The sequence below is a fragment of the Momordica charantia genome (assembly GCF_013281855.1).
Source record: "Momordica charantia cultivar OHB3-1 chromosome 10 unlocalized genomic scaffold, Mcharantia_2.0 BLBB01000010.1, whole genome shotgun sequence".
In the NCBI taxonomy this organism is placed as follows: Eukaryota; Viridiplantae; Streptophyta; class Magnoliopsida; order Cucurbitales; family Cucurbitaceae; genus Momordica; species Momordica charantia.
This window is the reverse complement of record NW_028275158.1, coordinates 20799441-20823579: the sequence shown is the minus strand read 5'-3', so window position 1 is coordinate 20823579 and position 24139 is coordinate 20799441. Positions and strand designations below refer to the sequence as shown.

The 24139-nt window shown below is 35.6% G+C and overlaps 1 long non-coding RNA gene across 8 annotated transcripts; it reads left to right on the top strand.

The window, feature by feature from the left end:
- The first annotated feature begins 353 nt into the window (after positions 1-353).
- On the top strand, positions 354-23654 carry LOC111022629 (uncharacterized). Of its 8 annotated transcripts, none has more exons than XR_015788207.1 (12): positions 354-498; positions 580-737; positions 986-1127; positions 1238-1401; positions 1680-1787; positions 1961-1994; positions 4395-4458; positions 4835-4913; positions 5108-5184; positions 5271-5351; positions 12651-12788; positions 22570-23654. It is a non-coding gene; the product is annotated as an uncharacterized LOC111022629 (long non-coding RNA). The 8 variants fall into 8 exon arrangements; XR_015788203.1 differs by having other exon boundaries at positions 4835-4930; XR_015788205.1 differs by having other exon boundaries at positions 1916-1994; positions 4835-4930.
- The last annotated feature ends 485 nt before the right edge of the window (positions 23655-24139 follow it).

Genomic DNA, 24139 nt, shown 5'->3' with positions numbered 1-24139 from the left:
CTGCAACTTTCTGTGGACAATCATCAGGGCTATAATGTCTGGTCTCCGCCGTCTGCGTTTTACGGAATGCGTCTCGGCCGAAGATTTCGATAACCAGAGTGCAGTCACCACGGCCGGCGATTAAGGTAAATCTCTTCCGATCCATGTTTTCGCTGGAATCATCGCAAAATTACTTTCTCCGTTTTCTAATTGCTTCGATTTCTGATTTCTGCTCGGGCGACGGCGATTATAAAGCTACTCCAAGTAAGTGTAGAAACGGAAATGTTTCGATCGCATAGTTTCCTTGGATTTTGTCTAGTTCTATTCATTTCTTCAACTTAAATTCGCTTTGAAATCCTGCATTAACATCTTTTTTACTTCGTATGTTTTTAGCAGATATGGTCCCTTAATCCTGTCCCGGATGGGGAAGCAGGCCTGAAATACACGTTGAAAAATGAAAATAATCATTCGGACGATATCACCGTGTCGTGCTTCAGAAGCTTTGATGGCTCACTGAAGGTATATATTCGGACGATGTTCACAGTCACTTGTTTCTTTTTGTTTGGCAACTTCCCTCCTACTTATTAACGATTTTCTCAGGTTTGGGATTTGCGCCAAATGTAAAAACCTCTCAAGGTGTATGATAGTCTCCCATTAACTATATCCAAACAAATAGTCCTGATGAGCAACTCTTTCTGGCTCGAACATCGGTTGAGAAAGAGAGCAAAACGGGTGGGAATATCCCAAAGTTGAACCAGGTACAGTTTCTTTTACTTTTTTCATCTCACATGATGCAAAACACATCAAATATGCATATTAAAAACCTTGTTATGAAGAAGCATGGAAGAGCTAGCAGGCTATGACTGAGCGTATCAATCTATTCTGGACATAAGATGTGGGAGATACAGACGCTTTTGGGAATTTTAAGCATATTATATGATGTCAGTTTGATGTTAATAGGGTGTTGTATTATTTATTTTAAAGTCTTCTACGGCATATGTAGCAGAGTTGGATTCTGTCCGTCTAAGAAGCATGGATAACAGAAATGACACGAGACAGACATGGAACAAAAACAAAAAACTCCTTCCAGATATATGGCAAAGTTAGATTTTGACAAATACCTTCTTCATTTAACAGCTGCCTGTAAGGTATGTTTCTGTGCTGCAACTTTCGAATTCGAGCAATATATCTAATCTATGGATAAGTTGTCCATTTGTTTGCTTCTTTTATCAAATTTAATTGAATTTTGTAAAACTAGATTCAATTGAAAGCATTGGCTGAAGAAATGCAAGCAGTGAGTATATAGGTCCTGATAAACTGGAGCAAGAGCTAACTGCTTCAGAAACGTCCATATTAGTTTCAACCTATCAGAGTTGCTGAAAGCCAGCTTTCCTTCTCACAGGCAATCCTCCCTTGAGACAGGTGAGCTCAACGACATGGAGCATCATATTGTATCCAATGCATTTTCTGTAAGTTCCATTTTTATTTTGTTGAGTAATTCACATCCTTGAAAGAATTTGATTTATAAGTATAATTTATTTCCTCTTTGAGACTAGACTACATATCAAAGTTTTCGACTCCCTTTGCACTTGACCTCGTATTTTTTAACTGAATGCCCATTGACTTAGATCATCATATTGTATATAATCTGTATTCTTCTAAAAAAGCTCTAGTATTTGAGATCAGGTTGTTCTTTTCAGGTCTAACACTCTACACTATTCAGATATGTTGTTACTTGTGATTGACCTCTCAGATGGCCTTTTCATGTTCATACAAAGGAATATTTGGATTGTGTTATGCTTAGAGATGTAAGTGCTGTCTTTTTCTCAAAACAGAACTTGATCATTTTGTTTATCTGGTATTCATATTGGTAAGAGAATTCAAGTTGACTATATAGTTTTCATTGACTAGTTAAATGCCTTCCATGTAACACCAGGACTGTTGGGACGCATTTAGTGAATAATTGCTAAATTTATTTCAGGAAATAGAAATATCGGCTGATATGCTTTCCGCAGGTTTGCTTTTGCCCATATCTTTATCTGATAAATTTTTCCTTCGCCATGTTAGCATAAATGTTCTCAGTTCAGCATATTGGCGTGGATTGGAATAATTTGCTGGTTCTGTATTTTCTTGTGCCTATCAGCGGTGAATGAATGAACCTGATGTTTCAAATGATTCTGTGCTGAAACGCAAACCTCTTTGGACTGCATTCATAGATACAGATATTTGTTCATTTCTGCCCCTAGTTTTCTAGTATTATTTTTATTATTATTATACTTTCTAACTTTAATATTATTTCCAATATTTTTCTTTAATTTAACACCAAATTTTTTTTAATCACTTTCTAAATTTAGAATTTTTCACTTTTAAAATGGTCTCTCTCAAAAAAAAATTTTTCTTCTATTTCTAAAATTTTAACACATTTTAAGGTTTTTCCTATTTATTTATTTTTTTTGAATTTTCAACTTTCTTTATCTCACTTTTTTCAAATTTTCCCATCTCCCATCTATTTTCTTACTTTTTAACATATTTTTTCCTATCTCTATATTTTTCTCTCTTTTTCTATATGCAATATTTTAATTTCTTACCTAACTTTTCTCTCTAAAATTGGTCTGTAAACCTTTTTAACTGCTTTTTTCTCTCTGAAATATCTTTTATCTATAAAGTTTTTGACCATCTTATTTATAACATTTTATCTCAAATTTCTTTTTCTCTCTCTCTCTCTCTTTTTTTTCCCTTCTAATCTAAGTTTTTTTTTCCTCTATCTATTTATGAATTTTTTCTCTCTTAAATTTTTTTTCTAACATTCTTCCTCTCTTTGAAAAATCTTCTCACCTTTTTTACTTTCTTGTATATATAAATTTTATCTCTTAAAATGCCATTTTCTTACCTCGTACTTGTCACGAGAGTTAATTTTCTTACCTTAAACTCATTTCATCAAATTAAGACTAAAACTTGAGAAATTATATAACATCAACAAAAAAATAAAAATAAAAAAAGAAGAAGAATAAAAAGAAAAAAACTCAAAATCAAACAACAAAAATGTTCAAACCCAACATTGAAAACACCTAGCAACAAAATCAAGTAGGTGAAAAAATTTCAAGTATTGAGTTCTTTGATGAAATTAAAGGTTTAAGTTTAAATTTCATTGAGTCACCCACTCAAGTACAAGGGTAGAAAGAAAAAAGTTTTTTTTTAAGTATTTCTATTTCAACCTAAAATATTTTCTCACTTTCTAATTATTTATTGTCTAGTTTTTTTCCTTTGCATTTAGAACAATGTTCTCTCATTTCTTTTAACTTTTTGTATGTAAACCTTTTTTTCTCTTCAACTTCTTTTTTGGGGGGGACATCATTTTCTTACCTCTCACTTGATGGGTGAATTGATTTTTTACTTAAACTTATCATCAAATTAAGACTTAAACTTGAAAAACTATTTAACTTGAAACAGAAAAAAAAAACACTCAAAATCAAACTACAAAAATGTCAAAACCCAACATTGAAAATACTATAACTTAGCAACAAAATCACGGAGGTAAAAAACACTACTTTTTCAATTTTTAAGTTCTTTGATGAAATTAAAGGTTTAAGTTTAAATTAAATTGACTCTCTCAGTCGAATACAAGGGTAAAAAATTATTATTTTCCCACCTCTTTCTATTTCTTGATTTTTCCACTTAACTTTATTTTCTGTCTTTCACTTTTTAAACTTAGTTTCTCTCCCTTAAATGATCTTTACTTCTAATTTTTTTGTTCATTCTAAATTTTTGTCCCCTCTTTATCTAACTCTTTTTTCTTTCTAAATTCTTTCATTTTTTTCTTTTTCTCTAAAATTCCCCTTTTCATAGTTTTTAACTATTTCTCTTGAAATTTTTGTTTCTTTTCCCTCTAAAATTTTCCGCCTTAACCTTTTTCTTTCTAAATTTTTTTCTTTTTCTTTTTTATTTTTTCTTATCTCTAAAATTTTCATCATTTTAAAGTTTTGTGGGTCAAAATTTCTCACTTTTTACTTATTTTCTACTTTCTAACTTTATCCTCTATCTAAAAATTTCTCACTTATTAAACTCTTTTGAACATTTGAACTTACTTTTGAGATATTGGAATGTCTCGCTACACTTGATTGGAGTGATAATTTTGTAGTTAAACTGGTATGTTAATTCTTTGTTATAGTATTGTTTGAAACCACATTGTTGAAGTTATAATGTAATTTCAAAGCTTTTATTCAATTGAATTGTTTGTAATGTATTGATAGTTGCAGCCATACTTTTGCGACATTACCTTTCATTTAAGAGGTTTTCATCTTCCTTTATGTTGGTATGAATTCATTAAGTTGCTGAAACGAGGTAAAATTTAAATGTAGAGTTTTTATGTTTTTGTGTCTATATTTGAAGGACGGCTCATTTGTAAATCTCTGCAGGCAACAATTTGGTGGGCTGGGCTCATGAGAGGTGCTATGCAGTTGGCATTTGCTTTATAATCAGGTCAGTTAGGAACATTAACGATCACAATCTGGCTGCAGATTTTATATCAACGAATGAAATAGTACAGGCAGTTGTTTACTTTTACAAAGGTTTGGCAAAGTTCTCATGATAGATTTGTTTTAAGCCAGCTGGATTTCATTGATTTCATATCTCTCTTTGTAAGTTTTTCTTTTATCAATGCAATGCTAGTTACCTATAAAAATGATGATATACTTTACTAATGGGACTGATAATTCGCTTTTATTTTTATTTTATTGTTATTGAAACAAGAAATAAACATTTACAATTTAATAGTTACCATTAAACTCTAGAATTGGACTAAATAAAAGCCCCCTGATTTATGTTAATAACGAAGCTATGTTTGGTACCACTACAGGCAGGTCAGGATGAATTGATAGCTCTCGAGAAGGCACTAAAGGATAGAAGACCATGATTCCTGCGGAACTGCAAGAGAGGTGGAACTTAAGCTTTGGTATTTTTTTTCCTTTTCCATAATGTTTGGGGGCAGTTTGTGAACATTTTTTTTTTTACTTTTATTTAATTATAAAAGTTGTGTGCCTCTCAAGACTGATTTTGGAAGGGAGGTACCTTTGTTTGAGTTAGAAGGAACAACAGTTGAAGAACTTATATTCCTATATATTTGACACAGATAATCAGGGGTACTCTGCTACTGAGATGGATAGGCTTATCCCAATTGCCATATTTATGGTCAAATTTGATAAGGAGGTTTTTCTTCCTACTATCATCCTTTGTTGATTTAGTTTTATTTATTTTCTTCCTACCATCTCTTACTTTTCACTCTATTTGTCCAGCTAAACGAGGAAGATTACTTATCAATTACATTATCGATATGATGGAGGTGGAGCAACTCAAGTTTGGCTGGGCTCTGGCAGGTATTGTTTTGAAAGTGTCCTGATTTTTAAGAACTTTGGATAGGAACATTTGGCAAGCCTTGCTATATTCTGTGTGCTATATTCTTTCTGTTCACTTTGTCGGCATTGCACCATAGGTTATAAATTGAGCACTTTCTGTTTTGTTATTTTCCCAAATAAGGCAGATTCTATTGAAACTTGAGCCTTTGATTTCATGTTATTCAATTCATTAACATATTACTATCCGAATTTAGGTTCTTTAAATGGTTGTGATTGGTTATTGGCTTACTTGTCAATGGGCATGCAGGATCATAATCCCTTGAGATAGCTTATAAGTTGATACGAACCTTTCATTGATTAATGAAAAGGAACAAAATTGTTCAAGGATACACAAACTCTTAATGGGAGTGAAAGCATAAAAATAGAACAAAAACTTCAAAGAAGTTATAAAGGCCTCCCAATTCATACAAATCAAATTAGGAGAATAGGGGAAGAAAGTATCAGAAAGAGCACACCATTGAGAAGCTTTAAATTTAGCAATATTGAAACATTCAACTGTTGAACAGCTGGAATCTTTAAATATGCTTTGATTTCTCTCAAACAATAGCTCTGAAACAATCGCCTTAAAACCATTGATCCAAAGCAGATTAGCTTTAGGCACCAATCTAACTCCATTAAGAATCTGGAAAATGTAAACAGCCAAACAGTCCAAGTCCAAGCCAAATTGAACATCTGGGAGAAGAAAAACCAACAGGGAGAAGCATATGGGCAGAAGAAAAACACATGATTCAAGTTCTCTCCCCGTTCAGCACATAAAAAACAAAGGATGGCTGTAGAGCCATATTAGGGGACTTCTTCTGTAAAACCTCAGCTGTATTAACCTTGCCATGTAGGATAAGTGACTATAAGTGAGCTTTAGCAATCGCAAATCAGCTCTTCCAAGCTTACAAAGAGAGGAAACTGAGAAAAGACCTGAATTTTCCAAACTCCATCGACAAGCATCCATTTCCTTAGAAAGAGTAATCGGAGAAATACAAGATAGTAACTCCGAAAATTCTACAAATTCTTCATCTTTCAACGCCCTTCTAGTAATGATATTCCAAGAAGAGGACTCTCTATCCCAAGCATCTGAAACTTGCAAAGGGGACGATGGGATATTGTAAATTGAAGGAAATCTTACCATGAGAGGAGAATCACCAATCCACAGATGATGCCAAAAGAGAGTTCTTTGACCATTTCCTAATTTGACATGAGAGAATTTCTCCACCACTAATCATTGATTTTATTCCAAGGACTACGGGCCGATCCATGAATTTTTAGGAAACGCATTCCAATTAAAATAGTCAGAACCATATAAATTGGCCACCACCCTACGCCACAAAGCATCTGGTTCTACACTAAACCGCCATCCCCAGTTAGATAATAGCGCACTGTTTCGCTTAAGAATACAGCCAATGCCCAAACCTCTAGCTTCCCTTAGAAGAGAAGCAATGTCCCAACGAACTAAGTGTCTCAAGGAGCCTTTCGAGAGTCTCCCCACAAGAAGGAACATATCTTTTGCTCAATTTGTTTACTGATCCTCACCTGAAAAATAGAAAGATAATAAAAGGGGATGCTTCCAAGAACATGTTGGCACAAGGTCAATCTACCACCTTTTAAAGCTCCTAGACCGGAGCCCAAAAAGAATCAAGTTTAGGATTTCCTCCTAGAGGCAAACACAAATATATAATCGGAAAGCGTTCAACTACAGAAGGAGTTTGCAACTTGCTCTACCTGTTGATCTTCCATATTGATACCACACAAAGACAATTTCTCCCAATTAACTTTAAGACCTGATAACCACTCAAAGGCCTTAATAGCATCAAAAAGGATCTTGAGCATCCCATCGTCATCTTTACAAAATAATAGTGTGTCATCAACAAACTGTAAATGAGAAACATGTATCGAATCCCTTCCCACTACAAATCCCTCGAAGACTCCCTTTAGATATATGCTGTCTAACAGAATACTAAGCACATCACTGATCAAAATGAATAAAAAAGGAGAAAGGGGTCTCCTTGTCTCAAACTTCTCGAAGCTTTAAATCTCCCTATCGGTTTCCCATTGATAAAAACCGAGAAATTGTTGCCCCTAATACAACCACTTCCAATAGAAATTGTTGCCCCTAATCCATTCAATCCACTTCCTACCAAAGTCTTTTTGTTGAAGAACTTCCAATAGAAAGTTCCAATCGACTTTGCCAAAAGCTTTTTCCATATCAAGTTTCAAGACCCAACCTTTCTTCTTTCTGTATCGATAATCATTCACAACTTCATTTGCAATGAGAACCGGGTCAAGAATCTACCTTCCACTTATAAAAGCACTTTGATTACAAGCAATAGTGGATGAGATAACCTTGTTGAGTCTTTCTTTACTAACAATTCTGATAAAATCTTGTATGTGATAGTAGTAAGACTGATGGGACGAAAATCTTTTACTTTCTCCACTCTGGTCTTCTTTGGAACAAGACATATGAAATTCTCCTTAATACACGAATTCACCTTACCATTGCAATAAAATTCAGCAAAAAAATCTTGCAAAGGCCTTCCAATACTTCCATAATTTGATGAAAAATTCAGCTGTAAAACCGTCCGGTCCCGGGGCCTTATTCTTGCCAAGACCTTTTAGTGCACTCGAGATTTCGCCTTCCTAAAACTGTCTTTCTAACCAAAACCTGTATTGAATAGAAATTGGCCTCCAAGTAAGGTCCACTAGTAGAAAACGCTGCTGATCCTCCTTCCAATAAAGATTTTCAAAATACTGAAAAATTTCCATCTTAATGTCCCTCAGATTTTACCAAGGGTTCCTGCAGCATCATGCAACTCTGATATTAGAGCTTTCCTCCTCTCGGCTGCCAAGAACATGTGAAAAAAACTTACTATTCTCATCTCCCTCCAAAAGCCACCTGATTTTACTTTTTTGGAGGAGAATTTGTTCCTCCCGAATATAAATATCCAGTAGATTATGTTTTAAGGAACATCTTTTCACCACTTCATCATTATCTAAGCCTGATTCCTCCTCCTTGCCGTCCAGCAACGCAATTTCTTCAAGAAGTTTTACTTCAGCCGCCTTTTCCTTGCGCTCTTTCTGATTATGCCACTGCTTAAGGGAAATCTTCAAGTTTCTAAGCTTAGAAGAGATTAGATAACCTGTCCAACCATATGATTTATCCTCCGAGAGCTTGGATTCAATTAAACTAACACAATCCTTGTCCTTTAACCAAGAATTAAAAAATCTGAAAGGACAAGGCCCCCATAAAATCTCACCTGTATCCAGAAAAATGGGAAAATGATATGAGGTAGTGTGTTCGCCTCTATACACTCGAGAGTTATAGAAGAGAGAGTCCCAATCTGAAGAAACAAAAAAATCTGTCCAACAGTGAATATGTACTATTGTTTCCCATCTTTGACCATGTATAATGCCCATTTGATCAGGGAATTTCCATAATTTCAAGCTCCTCAATGACTTTATTGAAAATCTTCGTAGCCTTCGATTGTCTTCCACAAGAAGAATGATCTGATGGCCATCTTGTGACATTAAAATCACCTCCCATACACCAAAATTTGTTGGAAAAAACCGGCTAAGTTGCTGATTTCTGTTCACAGCTTCTTCCGTTCCTTATAATTTATAGGGCCATAAATATTAGATATGCATAACTCTTGCAAATTATGGAAGGAACAAGAGATGGTTAATGAAAAAATTCCTTCAAGGACTTTCCGAACAGCAACTCTACTAAATCCCAAAGTGTAATAAGGCCTCCTGATCTTCCATCCGATTGAATCTACGCCCAGCCAATATCCTGAGAACTCCACAACGACTTTATTGCAACTTAGTTTCTTGGAGAAGTACTATATCAGGACAATGTTTCGAAATAAGTTTCTTGATTTTCAGTCTCTTCTTATAGCAACACAGACCACGAACATTCCATGACATTATTTTCATTGAGAATTCAGAATTGGAACTACCGAAATTCCCACTGCCTTAAAGAAAGGGGGAATATCAGTCTTAGCTACAAACTTTTCGTTCAAAGTTAGTACTGGCTGCTCCCCTTCAGTACTTACCAATTTCTTATCCAAGTCAAGTAGATTAGGAAGATCTTCCTCCAAGGGATACTTAGATTGATCAGCGATGTTGGAGGTAGTGTCTATACAATCAGGTGAAGGATCAGGGCTGCTGAGATTCACATTAAAATCTTCTTCATCTTCAACTTCAACTTCATCTTCAGAAAAGGAAAACTCTCTTGGGCTAGCGAGTTCCTTGGTGGAGAATGCAAGACCTGGGTTCAAAGTCAGAAGAAGGTCAATCGACCGTTCTTTCCCCCCAAAAAATCGTCTGATATTCTCCCTCCTCAATAAAGACTTCCTTGAGTAACGAAATTTCCAATCTCTGCACTCTTATTTCATCATTTAATTTTGACTTAAACTTTTTCCGAGAATACAAAAGATGGTAGCGGAGGAATAAACTTTCTAATTGGATTTTTGGAAGGAGTAATTTTAGGAGAAGATTCAGATTTAGAAACCGCCTTTGGAATTTCAAAAATTAGGGCATCATTAATTACTTCATCCACCACCTCCTTCCCTAAACCACGCTCTCTGGAAACATTTGCCAGCTTGCCCTCCGAATTAAGTTTGTTTCTAGATTCTCTTTCTTCATTAAGAGAAATCTTCTCACTTCCTTCGTCAACGACAATCTTAGGGCCCTCCGCATTCTCCACGATTACATATTTTCTTTCTTCATTAAGAGAAAACATCTCACTTCCTTCGCCAATGACAAACTTGGGACCTTCCGGATTCTCCACGGATTTCGGTACATCTTTTGTTAATTAAAAAATAGCCATCTCAGAATTCTGCTGTTGGTTAGAATCATTAAACAAATCTTTAGCTTGATTACTGAAATCAGACGTTACCGATTCTTTTCGAATATTGCCAAGTGAGTTGTTGTCAACCTTTAACACTCCTACTGTTTCATTATTATAAGGATTAGACGGAATAAACCCTGCCCTTTCATCTTCCATAATTTTCCGGAATCTTTCCACACCCAGGATCAATACTTGAAGGAGAAGAAGATCGAATACTCTTACTGTGAAGGTCCCATACTTTTTATCTTTTAATAACCACAGAGACCGGAATAAATCCACATACATTTTCTTGAACTTTAAGGTAGACATCAAAAGCATCCAACAGGTTAAGAGTTCTAGTGGAAATATCTACCAGACCTCCATAATGACTGCCAATGGCTTCAAAAGTTGAACGTGGCCAGTAATACAAAGGTAAGTCCTTGAAGATTAACCAACCACCGTACCCTTGAATGAACTCCTTTTTATTGTGCAATTGGGGACTCCACTTTTCTAACTTTAGATAATAGTCACCAATCTTTCTCCACTTACCAAAAAGCTCAATGGAATTTAACATTCTATCATCTTCAAATCTCAATAGACCTTTATCAGCCGAAAAAGGGTTTATCCTGCATCCTAACGAGAATTTGTCTTCTAAAGCCTTCAATATCTTGAGTCAATTGTCATGTGCACAACCCTTAGAAACCACCATTAAACAATTCCAATATAAATCCAGTACTTCCGATTCATTTATAACCCAGAACCCTGCTGTTTTTCGAGGGAGACTCTGTTTTCTTCCTACATTCCCCTATCGATTCAACAATCGTTTTTCTCCTCGTACCTTTAGCCACATATGCGAAAGATCTTCCTTCTTGAGTGAAAGTGTTTCGTAGAACAGGTGCATGATCTTTAAGGATCTGCTCCTGTCTTTCCTCTGGCTTCCACTGTTGGCCGAATATTCTCGACCAAATTCCTAACCTGCTCCTCTGTTGATCATACCGAGAAGGTTTTTAGCATTGTCCAGAAGACATTCCATCCCTCGCGGTTATCTCCAGTCGGAATTATCACATTTTTCCTTCCTCCAATAGATGGCCAAAAACATCAGTTCCAAAAACCACAACTGCTTGGATTTGAATTTTAGCAATCTACATTGTCCAAGATCATCCTGAATCTGATGATAACAACGAGCATGAGTCGGCTATTGGTTTACCACCACCAACTTCTCGAACCACAGAAACTGAGACGGAAATAGGGGTACCACCTTATTCCTCCCAACGTCTTCCAGCATGAAACGACCATTTTCACTCTAGATACATAAGAAATTACCATGAAACGACCATTTTCACTCCAGATACATAAGAAATTACCATCAATACGGAAATTACTGACTTCCATCTTCCAGTAAAACTGAAATCTGATACACTAAATCTATGAACACCCTAAAATCCAGAAGAAAACTCTCACCAAATGCAAGACCGGATGGAGGAAGAGGAGAGAGAGGAGAGAGAACAGAGCATACTTTTATAAGTTGATGGATTTTAACATGTTTTAGGAGTTCTAGAATAATATTGAAATCAGATTGCCCACTTTTGGTGACTGTTGAAGTTCAAAAGACTGTGACATGACATGGATTTGAAGTCAAAAGACTGTAGATGGTAAACTTAAGGTTTGGGTATAGCTGTGATAGATCTCTATGGATTGTTATTTGTAAACCCTGTACCTTGCAATATTATTTCCCTTTTATTGTTCAAGAATACATTTATTAATATTTATTCTCTTTCTTTGTTCCTTTGTTTTTGCTAAGTAGTATTCGGATACCCAATCTTTACACTATGCTCATGGCTCACCCCACCCACTCAAGACCAATTATGGGAGACGAAAAGGTCTCAAATTATTAAGTTTTTCATTTAGGGGTTGAACTCGGAATCTTCGAGGATATTTCCAAACATCTCAAACCCTACCAATCCTTGTATTCTGCCTTCGGAATGTACTTAGATTTTTTCTTCTTTTTTTCCTAGTGGGCGGACGAAAGATTGAAAAAGAGTATAGGTTCTCTCAGAATTGGGACGTAAAAGTTTCTTAGTTAAATCAAACATAGGAATTCCCCCATAAAATTTCAACAGAGATCTAAAGGCTTTATAGTGAAAATGATTATAAAAAAAACATCGATTTAAGAACAAAATGAATTTATAAACTTAAAAGAGTCATTCTACTAATTATCTAAATCCACTTTCAATACTATTTTTCTCGCCAAATTGCATGTCCACAAAATTTCATTTCTACATTCTCGCCATCAAACTTCAAGGGTTGTTGAGAAATTGTTAAATTTCTAATATCTAGTAGCCAATTAGGCAACTATGGATCAATTTGGGTATAGTATAGGTAATAGTTATCCTTTCTAAAGCAATGAATATGCATACATGTTAATGATTTCATTAAATATCTAGGAATCCAACTTCTAAGGACGAATAGAACGTGGTAGATTATGTTGCCACACAGATATATTTCCTTCAATCATCCAGATCAAGGGTTTTTTCACAATTCAGTGGCCAAAACCTAGTTTTGATCCTCATTTGCAGACCTTGGTAAGCTCTCAAACTTCTAATTGATTTTGCATGTATGGAAATTTTACAGAATTTATGTTTTAGAAGAACCACTATGTTTGTGCATGGAATACCAGTAGCTCTCTTCCACCCTTCCCTTTCTCTTTACCTCCTTGCCCACGTCTTTCTTTCCTTATCCTTCTCCCTCTCTTTCTGCCTCTCTCCCTCCTTCTTTCTCCTTACTCTCTCCTTCTCTCCCTTCTCTCTCCTTCGATTCCTATAATCAGAGTATTGTGTTTCGATGGTGATGGTTATAAGGATTTTGTTTGAGTTAGAATTGTGTCTTAGTTGGGTGTGATTATTAAAACTTGTATTTTTTTGTGCATGCACGTTCATTTTACATAATCTATGTTTTAGAATCATTATGTTTGTGCATGGAATACTGGTAGCTCTCTTTCACCTTCCCTATCTCCTTTCTATCTTCGTTCCTCCCTTTCTCTTTTCTTTATCTCTTGCCCCCGTCTTTGTTTCCTTATCCTTCTCCGGCCTTACTCCATCCCTCTTTCTCCCTACTCTCTCCCTCTCTCTTTCTCTCTCCTTCCATTTCCCCATCTCCTTTCTATCTTCGTGCCTCCCTTTCTCTTTATCTCTTGTCCCCATCTTTGTTTCCTTCTCCTTTTCCGGCCTTTCTCCATCCCTCTTTCTCCCTACTCTCTCCCTCTCTCCTTCCATTCCTATGATCCGAGTATAATCGGAGTATTGTGTTTCAATGTTATTTGGTTATAAGGATTTGTTTTGGTTAGAATTGCATCTTCTAGTTGGTTGTGATTATTGTTAAAGGCTTCTATTTTTTCTGTTTTAGATGAGAATTATATGAATAATTTTCTCCATTTATAATTCTAATACCTATCTCCTCTCTCTATTCTTGGTTTTCGTGGTTGGTTTGTTGATTGCTTGTTAATGAGTGGTAAAGGTATCTTGCAAAGCTATTCTCTTTTTGGTCAAGGTGTCTTGAAGCCTCTTTTTCTTTGTTTCTTCTTAATAGTTGATTGTTTTTGTTATTCATCATCAGTTGCAATGGGAAAGTTTCAAAACTTTTATGCATGCACTTAGTCATCATGTTGTCTCTCTTCTCCTCCTTCATTTCCTCTCTCCTCTACCCCCGTTTCTCCCTCCTTCCCCTGTTTCCTCCCTTTCCATCTCCCTTCCTCTCTCCTCCTTCTAGCTCCATCTCCCTCTTTCCACCTCTCTTCTTCCTTTCCAGCTCTATCCCTCCCTATTACTAATTGTATTTATTGGATTAGATAGATTTAGTAGTTGTTAGGTTCTTTGATTAGGACTATTGTTTCAAAACTTTTATGCCTGCACTTAGTCATCGTGTTGTCTCTCTTCTCCTCCATTTCCTCTCTCCTCTACCCCCTTTCTCCCTCCTTCCCCTGTTTCCTCTCTTTCCATCTCCCTTCCTCTCTCCTCTCTCCTCCTTCGTGCTCCATCTCTCCCTTTCCACCTCTCTCCCTCCCTATTACTATTGTATTTATTGGATTAGATAGATTTAATAGTTGTTAGGTTCTTTGATTAGGACTATTATTTATAGTTTGCTTAAAATAAGGCCTATTTCTTCAGTTTTGAATGAGAAACAAACAAATATTTGCTCCATTTAATGTTCTAGTATATATCCACTGATGTTGACTATAACTACGATTTTTATTTACTGAGTAGTTGGCCTTTATATAGTCAACAACTAGGATCTTTTAGCTTTGTTCCTGACTTTTGGATGTTTATTTATTTTATTTTTTTGTTGGCAAATATGTTCCTCCCTTGCATTTCCCCTCCTTCATTTCCTCTCTCCTCTATCTCCTTCCCTCCTTTCCATTCTTCTCCATTCTTCTATCGATCATTTCTTCTCTCCTCTGTCTCCCTCCCTCCCAATTCCAATACCAATACCAATTATTGGAGTGGAGTATTGTGTTTCAATGTTTTTTAATTGAACATTTGTTATTGATTGTATTTGGTTAGGAATTTATTTACTGTTTTCTTCTTTATACGAGGTTTGTATTTTTAGTTTTCTCCAATTATTGTTCTCTCTATTCCTCCCTTCATCACTCGTCTCCCTCCTCCCTCCATCCCTATTATCTAGGTATATTGGAGTATTGTGTTTCAATGTTATTTGGTTTGGAGGATTTGTTTGGGTTAGAATTGTGTCTCCCTGCTTGTATTTTTAGTTTTAGATGATAATTATATGATTATTTTCCTCCATTTATTATTTTAATACCTATCTCCTGGTGCATGATAGTATTATTCAACAGCCATCAAAAGGGATTACAAACCTGTATTTACAGGAGATGGGTCTCGGCAACTAAAAACTAGCCATCAGAAAAGGCTACTATTTTATAAAATAGCAACCGATACTCTATTTGGTCAAGGTGTCTTCTAGCTTCATGTTTCTGTTTCTTCTTAATAGTTGATGTTTTTCTGTTTCTTCTTAATAATTGATTGTTTTTGTTATTTTTCATAAGTTGCGATGGGGAGTTCCAGAATTTTTATGCGTGTACTTTTCTCTCTTTACCCTCTCTTCATTTCATCTCTCCTCTATCTCCATCTCTATTTCTCCCTCCCTCCTCTCTGTCCCTCTCCCTCTCCTCTCTCTCTTTTCTCCTTCCCACTCCCCCTCCCTCTCTTAACACTTCTCTTCCTCCTCTACAAAAATTTTATGCATGCACTTAGTCTTTACACAGTAAGAAATACATGAATACTTTTCTCCATTTATTGTTCTAGTATACATCCATTGATGTTGATGTTGACTATATCTACGATTATTATTTATAGAGTAGAGTTGGCTTTGATATAGTCAAAAACTAGGATCTTTTAGCTTTGTTACTTACTGTTTTTGTTATTCTTCAAAAATTGCAATGGTCAATTTTGAAATAATGTGAAGGTAACAAGATTGATGCAAGGGGCATTGTAGTATTATGATAGATTTTTTTTTTTTTTTTAGTTTGTTGACTTTTGAATGTTATTTTGTTTTGTTGAAAATATGTTCCTCCCCTTGCAGTTCCACTCCTAAATTTTTTCCTCTCTTCTCTATCTCCTCCCTCCCTCATTTCCATTATTCTCTCCCCTTCCTCCCACCAATTATTGGACTGGAGCATTGTATTTCAATGCTAGTTTAATTGAACATTTGTTAGTGATGTATTTGGTTAGAATTTTATTTACAGTTTTCTTACTTATATACAAGGCGTAGGGGTGTATTTTTGGTTTTTCTCATTTATTGTTCTCTCTCTTCCTCCTCCATCACTCCTTTCTACCTCCTCTCTCCGTCTCTCCTCCTCCATCCTTCCATTCATATTGTTGGAGTATTATCGGGAGTATTATGTTTCTTGGTTAGGAGGATTTGTTTCTATTAGAATATTGCGATCTCCATTTGTTTGTATGTATATATCACATTTGTTTCAATTCAATTGATATGAAAGTGTTACTTTTTGCTTCATTGATCCTTGACATAGATGTCTTCTGTTCGTTATTTCGTCTCTCCTCCACTATTTTCTCTTTCCCTTCCTCTTCCATTTTTTCTCCCTCCATCCCTTCCTATCGTTTGAGTATATATCCACTGATGTTGACTATAACTACGATTATTATTTACTGAGTAGTTGGCCTTTATATAAGTCAACAACTCTTTTAGCATTGTTCCCGACTATTTCTGTTATTTTTCATAAAATGAAAGGGTCAATTTCGTAACAATGCGAAGGTAACTATGTAGTATTATGATGGCAAAAATGTTTTTGATCTTTAGCTTCTTGACTTTTGGATGTTTATTTATTTATTTCTTTGTTGGCAAATATTTTCCTCCCTTGCATTTCCCCTCCTTCATTTCCTCTCTCCTCTATCTCCCTCCCTCCTTTCCATTCTTCTCTCCTTCATTTCCTCTCTCCTCTATCTCTCTTTCATTTGTTATTGATTGTATTTGGTTAGGAATTTATTTACTGTTTTCTTCTTTATACGAGGTTTGTATTTTTAGTTTTCTCCAATTATTGTTCTCTATACTCCTCCCTTCATCACTTGTCTCCCTCCTTCCATCCCTATTATCTAGGTATATTGGAGTATTGTGTTTCAATGTTATTTGGTTTGGAGGATTTGTTTGCGTTAGAATTGTGTCTCCCTGCTTCTATTTTTAGTTTTAGCTGATTATATGATTATTTTCCTCCATTATTTTAATACCTATCTCCTGGCGCATGATAGTATTATTCAACAACCATCAAAAGGGATTACGAACCTATATTTATAGGAGAAGGGTCTCGGCAACTAAAAACTAGCCATTAGAAAAGGCTACTGTTTTATAAAATAGCAACTGAGCTATTCTCTATTTGGTCAAGGTGTCTTCTAGCTTCATGTTTCTGTTTCTTCTTAATAATTGATGTTTTTCTGTTTCTTCTTAATAATTGATTATTTTTGTTATTTTTCATAAGTTGCGATGGGGAGTTGCAGAACTTTTATGCGTGTACTTTCTCTCTTTACCTTCTTCATTTCATCTCTCCTCTATCTCCCTCTCTATTTCTCCCTCCCTCCTCTCTGTCCCTCTCCCTCTCCTCTCTCTCTTTTCTCCTTCCCACTCCCCCTCTCTTTCCACTTCTCTTCCTCCTCTACAAAACTTTTATGCATGCACTTAGTCTTTACACAGTTTACTTATTTGGATGAGAAATACAAAAATACTTTTCTCCATTTATTGTTCTAGTATATATCTATTGATGTTGATGTTGACCATATCTACGATTATTATTTATAGAGTAGAGGAGGTGGCTTTGATATAGTCAATAACTAGGATCTTTTAGCTTTGTTATTGACTGTTTTTGTTATTCTTCAAAAATTGCAATGCCATTTCGAAATAATGTGAAGGTAACAAGATTGATGCAAGGGGCATTGTAGTATTATGATAGTTTTTTTTTTTTTTTATAAGTTTGTATTTTGAATGTTGTTTTGTTTTGTTGCAAATATGTTCCTCCCCTTGCAGTTCCCCTCCTACATTTTAATTTCAACACCAATTATTGGATTGGAGCATCGTATTTTAGTGCTGGTTTAATTGAACATTTGTTAGTGATGTATTTGGTTAGAATTTTATTTACAGTTTTCTTACTTATACAAGGCGTAGGGGTGTATTTTTAGTTTTTTCTCATTTCTCTTCCTCCCTCCATAACTCCTTTCTACCTCCTCTCTCTGTTTCTCTCTTCTCCTTCTCCGTCCTTCCGCTCATATTGTTTGGAGTATTATCAGAGTATTATGTTTCAATGTTATTGCGATCTCCATTGGTTTGTATGTTATATGTATATATCAACATTTGTTTCAATTCAATTGATATGAAAGTGTTACTTTTTGCTTCATTTGATCCTTGACATAGATGTCTTCTTCCGTTCGTTCGTTATTTCGTCTCTCCTCCACTATTTCTCTTTCCCTTCCTCTTCCTCCTTTATTTTCTCCCTCCATCCCTTCCTATCGTTTGAGGATTGTGTTTGAATGTTATTTGAATGAATGTTTGTTTATTAATTGTATTTTTTGATGAGGTAGATTTAGTAGTAGTTGAGGATTGTGTTTGAATGTTATTTGAATGAAATGTTTGTTATTAATTGTATTTGTTGATGAGGTCGATTTAGTAGTAGTTAGCTGTAAAATTGTATCTAGTTGGATAGATGTTGTTTTAATTGGTAAATAAGTTATTTAGAGTTTGGTTTTTGTAAAATTAGAAACGACCCTACCAAAACTCTCGTCGAGGAAGAGACAAATGTCTGACCATACTCTACCCCAACATAGCTTGAGATCCTTTGGAATTGATTCTTTTCCTTGAATCTCTCTCCAATGAAATCTTCCTCATTCTTGTCTTGCCTCAACGTGAAAAGAAATTTCCAACCTGTACAGATCAGAGTCTCGTGACAGACTAGCAGCAGATTGCTTCTCCTTCTCAATCTTCTATTTTTGGTACACTGACAATATCTTTTCGGCATTCATTATAATGAATGCTCTTTCCTTTCTTGTCTTTTTTCAATTCCTTCTATATGTGTCCTTAGTAGCCGTTGTTTTCCTTTTTTATTTTCTCGTGTAATCAGTATTTAGTTGACATTTTGGGTGCTTGATGAAAACACACAAGGGAAAATATCAGCCCACTGTCATTTGATTTGTCCAACAAGCTAAAACTTTGATTTTGAATTCTTTCTTGGTATCAGAGCCTACGATTACACGAGAAAAGTTCTAATCAATCTTTAGCTTTGGATTTCAAAATGGCCAAAACAGAAAATAGTCTTACTATTCAATTATTTCATCAATGCTCGAGCCTCATTTCTATTAAGCTCAATTCCAACAACTATCTTCTATGGAAATCTCAGATCCTGCCCCTCATTAGAACTATGGGAATGGAGCAACATCTTACTGATGATCAGCCACCAGAAGAACATGTTGGAAGCACATGTTGGAAGCAGCAAGGAAGACAATATACCATGTGGATAAACAATGATGGTCTCCGGACTTCGTGGCTTTTAGGAACTATCAATGAAGATGTGTTGAGCATGATTGAAAACACAGAAACTGCCTATCAAGTGTGGAGATCATTAGAGGAGCAACTTCTCACAATGACCAAAGAAAACGAGATTCATCTCAACGAGGCGTTACTCAACTTGAAGAAAGGGAATCTCAACCTTGAAGAATATTTGAAGAAATTCAAGGCCCTCACTGACAAATTATCGGCAATGAAGAAGCCCTTAGATGAAACACAAACAATATTTCACTTGGCAAGGGCTTAGGTAACAAATAAAGGACTTTAGAGTAGCAATGTTATCCAGAGCTCCCTATCCTACCTATAATCAATTTGTTCAATCGTTGAGAAATCATGAACTTCAGTTGGTATCTGAAATAGATGAAGAAAAATCCTCTCATGTTGATCAAAATCTAGCTTTCTACACTCAAAGGGGGAGGTCTAGAGGCAGAGGACGAAATTATAATCAAAAAGAAGAGGAAGTTTTCAAGGCAGAAGTCCAAATTACATTACTCCTCAACAAGCAACAAATCTATCCCCTCAAAGACATTTTTCGGAATCAACGCAACAAAAACTTCAAATCTAAGTGCCAAAGAAGGAAATGTGCAATCTCAGATATGTGGGAAGTACAATCATACAGCCCTTCAATGCTGGAACAATTTGATCACTCTTATCAAAGTGAAGAGATGCCGAAAGCCTTTGCTGCAATCTCATTCATGTAAGTATAGCCACAGATCCTACTATGTTTGCAGACTCTGGAGCCTCGACCCATGTAGTTAGCAATACTGGTAAGCTCTCTAATATCAAATCATATTTTGGCAATGAAAATTATACATAGGAGATGGCAAAGGATAGATATTACCCATATAGGCAATTGCTCACTAAATACTGGAGAAAACAAGTTGCATCTTAACAATGTATTAGTTGTTTCCAAAAATTAAAACAAGTTGCATCTTAACAATGTATTAGTTGTTCCAAAAATTAAGAAAAACCTACTATCTATCAGCAAACTAACTACGGAAAATGATTGCTCTCCTCTTTTTAACTCTGATGGTTTTGTTATTAAGAACAAAGGCAAGGGAGCTAAACAAGAAGGGCTTTATGCTCTGATTGAACAAAATCAAGAGGCTTACAAGGCTTTTGCAGCTATGACAAGTACAAATAAGGCTACTTACTCCATTTGGCACCAGAGAATGGGGCATCCAAATGATATTACCTTGAACTTCTTAAATAAATATCAGTATCTTGATATATCTAGCTGGAAAAAGGATGATTCGTTTGTGTTTCATGCAAATTAGGCAAGAGTTGTAGATTGCCTTTTAATTATAGCAATAATACTTTCGATTTTCCTTTACAAAAGATCCATTGTGACTTATGGGGTCCAGCCCCTATATCCTCTTGTCAAGGTTTTAAGTATTATGTAAGCTTTGTAGATGACTTTTCTAGATACTCTTGGTTATATCCTCTAAAGAAAAAATCTGATTTTCTAGCATGTTTCATTAAGTTCCAAAAGCTGGTTGAAAATCACTTTGATAGAAAAATTAAAATTTTTCATAGTGATGGTGGTGGAGAGTTCACATCTTTAGTAGCCTTTAAAAATCTCCTTGAACAAAATGGAATTTTACACTTATTTTCTTGTCTTCACACACCACAACAAAATGGAATAGCGGAGAGAAAACATAGACATATTGTTGAAATCGGCTTAACTCTTATTTTCCAATCAAAAGTACCCTCTAAATATTGGGCAGAAGCATTCTTAACTGTTGTTTACTTGATAAATAGAATGCCTAGCAAAGTTATTGATATGAAAACTCCGTTTGCAAAGCTTTTTGGAAATGATCCCGACTATAGTTCATTAAGAGTCTTTGGGTGCAGGTGTTTTCCATATCTAAGGAACTACAACAAGGACAAATTCTCCAAAAGAACCTATCCTTGTGTGTTCATTGGATATAGCCCTATCCACAAAGGATATAGATGTCTAGACATGACCACAAATAGAATATACCTCTCTAGACATATTTTTTATGAAATTGTGTTTCCTTTTGAAGAAAGCAAAACTGACAACAATATTGGAAGAAATCTTGTAGTTTCCAAAATCTTCTAGTTTCTGAATTCACAGGATATGAAGAAGGGCTAAATACAAAAGCAGAATCAACACACAAGAAGCAAGTTAGCTATGAAGCTCAAAAGGATTGTGCAGCCCAGTCAAATCCTAGGAAGAAAACTATAGTCTTGGAAGAGTCTCAAACTCAACAAGAAATGACCGATGGATGCTCAATTGAGGAAGATCAACACACTAAATCAGAAACAAAACATACTCATCAGCACGATGCAACTGTGAGAAAATGTCGTCAATCACTCAGACATACTTGCAGTTGATTTAAGCCCACAAGTAAGTGAGTTGCCAGACATTAGTGAAAATCTCATTGACTTGTGTTTTCCTACTGCAGACTCATCCACAATTGATCAATTGACAACCTCAACTTATCAAATGAAGAGCAACATACACAATTGATCAATTGACAACCTCAACCTTATCAAATGAAGAGCAACATACAGTACCATCTTCAACCATTCTGAATGCATCACATCCTATGATAACAAGGAGGAAGCTCTACAACATCCACAATTGGATCCTAAACTACATCAAGAATTACAAAGCACCAAGTCAATATCGTGCAGCCAAGCCTTGGTAGCTGAGCCAAAGAGCTTCAAATCAGCACTCAAAATTCCCCATTGGAAAATGGCAATGGAAGAAGAAATGAAAGCACTCAAGGAAAATCACACATGGGAACTTGTCACTCCTCCTCCTAATATCAACATTGTCGGCTCAAAATGGATCTTCAAAACAAAGTTGAAAGAAGATGGAAGTGTTGAAAGATACAAGGCCCGATTAGTAGCTCAAGGCTACTCTCAAGTTGAAGGAGTGGATTATGACGAGACATTCAGTCCTGTCGCCAAGCCAACAACAATTCGATTGATCATTGCCTTAGTAGTCCATTTTGGATGGATTTTAAGACAACTTGATGTCAAGAATGCATTCTTGCATGGATACCTTAAGGAATATGTATACATGACTCAACCACCAGGCTTCCAACATCCTAACAAGGCCCACCTTGTCTGCAAACTTAATCGTTCCTTATATGGTCTTAAGCAAGCTCCGAGAGCATGGTTTGAAAGGCTCTCACAATTTCTCCTTCATACATATAGGATTCACTTGCCCATACTCTGATCCCTCGTTATTTGTGTTTAAAGATAACTCAACTCTTATTCTAATGTTAATTTATGTTGATGATATCATAATGACAGGAACAAACACAAACGCCATGGAAAAACTCATTGGCCAACTAAGCAATGAGTGCGTTAAAAGACCTTGGCACCTTACACTACTTTCTTGGAATTGGGGTGACTCACACACCCCTAGGAATCACACTGTCTCAAGCCAAGTATGCCGAAGATATTCTTACAAAGTCCAAAATGTTAGAAGCATCTCATCTCAGCACACCAGTTGCAGCAACAACCACAGAAGCTATAGAGGACAACAATCTAGTTGATCAGAAGGAATTTAGAAGCATCGTGGGCTCCCTCCAATATTTAACACTAACTAGACCTGATATAACTTTTGCTGTAAATAAAGTATGTCAAAAGCTTCAAGAACCAAGATACAAGGACCTGAAAGCTGTCAAGAGAATTCTGAGATATATCAGAGGCACCATCTCAGGTATGGGTTGATCTTTCACAAAAATGGTTCTCTAAATCTCTATGGTTTTTCAGATGCAGATTGGGCAGGATGTCATGACACAAGAAGAAGTACCTCAGGCTCATGTATCTTCTTAGGACCAAATTGCATATCATGAAGCTCTAAGAAGCAAACTACAGTAGCAAGATCTAGCTCAGAAGCTGAATATAGAGCAATGGCAGCCACTACAGCAGATCTCACTTGGATTATGTTTCTCTTAAGAGACATTGGAATCAAAATGCTCAAGCCACCTTAACTCCTATGCGACAACATGAGTGCAATTCATATGGCAAAGAACCCTGTTTTTCACGCAAGAACGAAGCATATAGAAATAGATTATCACTTTGTAAGAGAAAAGGTGAGTCTTGGACACTTAGTCACAAAATACGTACCCTCAACAAAACAAGTGGCAGATATATTCACAAAAGCTCTATCAGGCTAGTTTCAAAAGAAATTTCCAACCTGTACAGATATCAGCCCACTGTCATTTGATTTGTCCAACAAGCTAAAACTTTGATTTTGAATTCTTTCTTGGCATCAGAGCCCACAAGCTCAAAACCAATTGGTAATGAGAGGAGTAGCCCATGTCTATTATAAACCATTGTTAAGTCCTTTCTTTTATCAATGTGGGATCCTTAACAGTTTTCCGTGCTTTCTTATGGTTGTTGATTGGTGGAGAGTGTTAAAACTTGTATGTTTTTTATATTATTTGTTCTTTCCTTTGATAACTGAGTCTGAACGTGGAAGGTTGTAGTGAGAAATTAGTTAACAAAAGGGTTAAGAGAGAGTAGATGTAGACTCTGCCTTGGTTATTGCGTTGCTAGCTTTATTTATGCAGACTATATATTTTTGTTATTCTTTATAAATTGCAATGGGTCAACCTCAAAATATAATGGGAGGATAACCAGATTGACACGATGCCATTTTTTTCTTATCTTTAGTTATGTCGACTGTAATGTGTGTTTTTGTTTGGTAAAATATGTTGTTATTATATAAAAATGTGTGCATCCATTATTTTAAACTATCATTATCTTTATCATTAGTCTTCGTGTGTGTCTCTTACATTCAAGTGGAGTTGTGCTTCAATGTTATTTAAATTGAACATTTGTTATTTATTGTATTTGGTTAAAATTTTATTTT